Here is a 5,715-nt window from a genome sequence, read left to right as displayed (position 1 = left end):
AAAAAGAAAGATTTTAAACTAATAAACTAATAACTAAAACTAAAACTAAAACTTAATCTTAAATCTATTAGCAAATTTACTTTATTAATTTCTAGTGATTAGCAGACCTAAGATTATAATATCCCTCAATACTTCATCTAAATATTGTCTCTCTCTCTTAACTTAGTTTAATGGATCAAGTTGCTAACCTAGAGTCCTAAATTATTTACACGTCTTTGTCGAGTTTCTTATAAAAATACCTCTTCAATTAATTTACTATATGTCTATGCAAATTATATTGAAGAAAGATTCATTAAGTTTGTGCTCTAATTTTGGCTACATATGGCTTATAGGAGTATGTCAAACCTATATGCAAATCAAACCACCTAATCAACTAAGTGCATTTGATCATAAGCTATTCTATTCAAGGTCTACTTAAATCTCTTTCTTCAAGATTTAACCTAGGTTTCCAATTTAATCTAATTGGTGGCCAGTCAACTAGAAGCATTAAAAGCAAAATAAAATAAACAACTTAAATCTATCAAACATAAGTAAAAGAGAGATAAATAATTCAGACTACGTATTGAGTTCAATCATAATCTTAGATTAAAAACTTAGTTCCCCATTAGTCATACATGATCAGTAAATAAAATTTAAACATTAAAAACAAGAGAATAAAATAATAACAAAAAGATGGAAAAAACTAAGGATTGTATTCTTGATCTCTGAATCTCCTTGAATCCTTAAAATTCCTTCAATGATTCTGTAGCTTGACTCTCAAATGTCAATCTAGTGCTTTCTTTATTCCCCCTTTAAGTCCTCTAAAAGGTTATTTTAATAAGTTTTGAAGTTTTGCCAAGTTAGGTGAAGAAAGAAGTCAATTTTAGCTGGGATTTGTTCATCAGACTATGTAAGTCATAGCCTTGCCCAATTAATTAAAAGAAATCATAATTGCTCTAGGATTACTACATTATGTCAAACTTGACAAGATATTTGACCATTCTACAAGCTGAATTAAGCAAAGTGGTAAACATGAAAGTTGTAGATTTTTCTCTTATCTTTTCAATGGTCTAAGAATTGCTTCATTTAAATCTCTGTAGAGAAAGTTATGGCCAAAATACCAAAATATATGCATTAAAAGTCTACACCTTGAAATTGCTCTCCTTCTTCCATTAAAATGCTTCCTTCATCAAACACCTACAAAAGCACAAATAAATCAATAACAACCTATCTTAACCACATTAACACTAAATTAAGTATAAAATTAACTAAGATTAGATTGACTCACCTAAAATAACTAATTTAAAATAATTAAATAAAACTTATTAATTTTTACGCATTACTACAAGAACTAAGCTAAATTATTATCAAAATTAAGCCCAAATAACTCTATATTATAGAGTTATCAAGCACCTAAGCCCTTCGACATAAACTTCTTCTCTCAAGATGATGAAAGAAAGAGGTTTGAAACCTTACTTGCCTTTATAAAGGTTGCACATGGAAGAGTGATTAACTTCAAATGGTTTGAGACCAAGTTGGGTTTCCTATATGTTGAAAATATTAAAGAGATGGGGTGATTTTGTAACACCTCGTACCTTGGTGTAGAAACCAATATGAACTTATCGATAAGATGAAGGGTCAATTGATGTAAATTTAAGTGCTAAAGAGTGGTGGTGGGTGAAAGGAATAGTTTGGAGTAAAATATTCTACATGCAAAAAAATAGTAATTAAATAATAATATTTTTATCTAGAATGAATTATCGAGTTAAAAGGTGATTCAGAAGTGAACTGGGACAAAGAGAGACATTTTGTGTCCCGATGAGACAAGTGGAAAATTTTAGAATAAAATAATAATTTTTAGATAAAATAATATTAAAATATTAATAATTTATCAGTTATCGAAATTTGTCATAAATGAGGAGTATATGGTTAATCTAAGTGGGGGAGAAGAAGTAAGAACAAATTTTGAGAAAAAATGACGTAAGTGAGGCCCGCGTGCCTTTATTTAATAAAGCAAAAGCGGGGTAAGTATATATTTAAATATTATGGTGACATCTTGATGAAGTGCAAATTTTATATCCTATTTGTATAAGTGTAAAGGAAGGAAGATAGAAGGAAATTGGAATTAAATAAACATTGGAAGGACCAAATTGTAAAAGATGAAAGTTTGGAGGGTCAAATGACAAATAAGGAAAAGTTTGAGGGCTTGTGTACAATTTCAATATTTGAAGTTAAATGGACATTTACTAACCAAGGAAAGTTAGGTTATGTGGGATATGAGTTGTACATGTGAATTGACTATTACATGCAACTCATTGCATGCAAAAAGAAAGAAGTTAGTGGGAAACATGTGGGACCCCATCATGTGATAGTTGCCAAAGAGAAAAAGAATAAAGAGTATTTAAGTGGAAGAAAACCATGGTTTGGCAAGGATAGCCTATGGTAAACAAGCAAGATTGGTAATGTGATTTGAAAAGAAAAAGGCATAATCATAACATTTAATAGAAAGATAACAAAATAAGGAAATTTGAGTTGAATGGCATGACATGTAAAGAGAAAAGAAAAGAAAATAATAGAAAAATGAGTGACTCTGGGCTTCACAAGACCATTTCAAGGTCATTTTCTTGTGAAGTCCGCCCACACCAAAGAAATGAAAAGAAAACAAATAATTTGATCTTGCTTTGAGAAAACCGCACCATTGAGACAAAGAAAAAGGGAGAATCAGCTTAGAAGCAAATAAAGGAAGAAAGAAATGAGAAAGAAGAAAAAGATAAGGAAGATTCGGCCTAGTGGTTCCAAGCTAAGAAAGGTAAGTAGAACTTTGATTTTAGTTATAATTTCTTGAGGAAATGAGTTGGTAATTGTGTGAGAATATTTGTGGCAACAAAGTTCCTCCAAGATTTGAGAGAAATAGATGCATGCATGTGGGTCAATCTTGGAATGCATGGTAAATTTGGAGCTAGATAAGTAATGGGTGAGTATTAGTCTCGAAATCACAAATAGACAAGAGAAATGAGATGTGTGCTAACTGTTTATGCTTGTGGCAGCAATGGTGGCTGAGAATGTGAGGAATGGCGGATTATATGTGGAGCTCAAGCTAAAACCGAAAGGTAAGCATGCAATGTGACTACATTGTGATGTGTAAGCTTTGGTTGGTTGATAGTATGTTGAATGATTGTGAATCATATTGATGGAAACTATGAAATTAGGTTAAGGATTTATTAATTGATGTGCTGCCCATATATGAGAATAATTAAATATATTAAGTTTGAACTATTGCTAGGAAGTTGTGTAAGTGAAAAAGATTTGTCGTGGTGGCATACCAGAGGAGGTAACGTGTCACGACCCGGTACTCCCCTCGAGCCCCGTGATAACCGCCGCGACGTCTCGTTAGACATTCATTACTCGGAGTGCCAACCAGAACCTCGCAAGGCTTTAGTACCATTTTTTTCATTTCCCCTGTGAGTAATCATCGCCAAACCTCGTTTTTAAAGAATTTTAAGCTTTTTCCTTTTCAAAACTATGACAAAATAATTTTTGCCTCACAAGGGCGTTTTCATCATTTTTCCTCAAAATTTTTCAAACCCAACTAACAATGTAGTAGATGAGTGGAAAACACATATTTCATGATTTGAAATAAATTTGGGTGTCTAAACATTTATTAAAAATGATATTGCAACTATTTGAATAAAATAAAACTATTCAATAAAATATTCTAATTTCTTGTAAAACAATATTTATAGAGTCATCGGTAAATAATTTTTCTAATGTAAAAGCTAAATAAATTCATACGTACTATAATACAGATAACTGGGATATGAAATTTACTTTACAGTGACTCGTGGGCCCACAAGGAACAAAAGTGCACAAAGGCAGTAAACCTACAGTTTTTGGAGTAGTAAAGCCGACCATAATCCTTGACGATATCTGCTATCCACAGGCTACCTCTGGCCTGAAATGGTTGAAAAGCAGGATGGTGAGATTATAAAATCCTTGTGAGTAAACAGATACCATCTAAACCATCTAAAGTCGAGTAAATGGAGACAGATAAAACAGTTTACCATACTGAAATTCATCACCTTTTAACTTGTTTCTACCAAATAAAATCAATTCATATAAATCGAGTAATTAACATGGCATATGAATTTCTTAAAAGCTTTGGCTCCTGCCAAAATCATTATCATACTCAATCATCAGGGATACCTTGGCCGAGGGCTATCCCAAACCGAGTCCACCAAGGCTGTTAAAAAGTTATGTACACATAAATGATGTTTTTATTTTGAAAACATAGTCGTTCCTTGGCGTTGGCTGAGTTCCCCTCATGTGGTGGTTGGGCGTGAAGTGAACTCTAAAGTTTGACCTCGGGAGTTACCCTACGCGCCTCTCCAATCGAGGTACATATATATGACCAGGTTCCATACCCCTTTAATAGGTTGGTCCACAGAACTAGCCCACTGCAACAAGCTAAACCCACCATAAAATAAAATTTCCAATAGCATGACATGGCAATTTTATCATTATCCAACCTATCAAGGCAAACAATAGTTTATACATTTCAACACAAATACCAATTCAGCCATTCATGCCAATATTGTCATAAGTCAATCAATTAGAACCATAAATTCACAATACATCAAATGGTCTTCTATTACTCTATTTTCAAAGCCTTCATTCAATTTTAAGACCATTTATGAAATCATTTTATTTAAACACACTTTGTTTATAAAACCTAAAAATTTACCATTTAAACTCATTTTCCATAAAATCACAAAATCGGATAAAAATCACTCTAGATAATTAAGACGATAGTAAGGTTACTCATAGTACTAAGAGTTTGATATACTCCTATTCTCGATCTTCGGGCACAATCTCTTTACCCTTGTTAGATGGCTCACCACTTATACATCATACGTGACACGAATTTCAATAAATTGTGTCAATTTATCATAAACTATTTCAGGCTCTCTAAATCTATATGAATGCATGAAATGTGATGCAAAATGTCCGAATAGCCGTTTAAATACGGTATTCGACCTAATTCGCACTATTCTCGGTGTAATTGGCTAAAACCTCCAATTTAACTCCAAATCGATTTCTTTCACTTTCTACACTCCAATTATACTTAAAATACCTCAATGACTGTGAATATGATTCAATTTATCAGTCCGAACCATAAATCGCACATGTCTATACATTAGGTAAAAATTCAGATTTTCATGCCAAAATTTCCCATTAAATTTCTAGCCTCACCAATCATTAAATACCACCAAAATATCATGAAATATCATCAATTTCAGCCTCAATATCATCCCTAGAAAATTCGGCCTCTTGTGGGTTTGTGAAGAACAAAATGATTCCTTGCTAGATTTTCATACTTTCCATTACCAAACAACCAAAAACACTTAATTAGCTTGAAATCTAGCAAAATCAATACTCAAAACCTCTCCTCTCAAATTCGGCCAGCATGGGTTTATCATGCAAACTTGAGTTCTAAGCATGGAAAATGAAAAAGAAAGCATGGGTAGTGTAAATCACAAGATAAAATCACAAAAGTTTACCTTTATTAGCTTAATCCCTTGAAATCCCACACTTTTTCTTCAATTTTCCCACCTAGGGTTTGTGTTCTTTCCTTTCCTCTTCACTTCATGCTTTGGCCGGCCATATGGGTGAGACTAAGAGAGTTTTAAATAGATTTTACAAGGAAATTCTAGAATAATCCAAGCTTGACACATGGCA

At 32.6% G+C, this 5,715-nt stretch overlaps 1 long non-coding RNA gene across 1 annotated transcript; it reads right to left on the bottom strand.

Annotated features, from left to right (window-relative positions):
* LOC108663382 lies at nucleotides 1,163-5,579 on the bottom strand. Its single transcript, XR_001929359.1, has 3 exons — nucleotides 5,538-5,579; nucleotides 3,808-3,931; nucleotides 1,163-1,176 (listed from the first exon to the last, which is right to left on the bottom strand). It is a non-coding gene; the product is annotated as an uncharacterized LOC108663382 (long non-coding RNA).

This window comes from Theobroma cacao, chromosome 9, assembly GCF_000208745.1.
Source record: "Theobroma cacao cultivar B97-61/B2 chromosome 9, Criollo_cocoa_genome_V2, whole genome shotgun sequence".
Lineage (NCBI taxonomy): Eukaryota > Viridiplantae > Streptophyta > Magnoliopsida > Malvales > Malvaceae > Theobroma > Theobroma cacao.
Note: the sequence above shows the minus strand (reverse complement) of the source record. Positions and strands in the feature narration are given on the sequence as shown.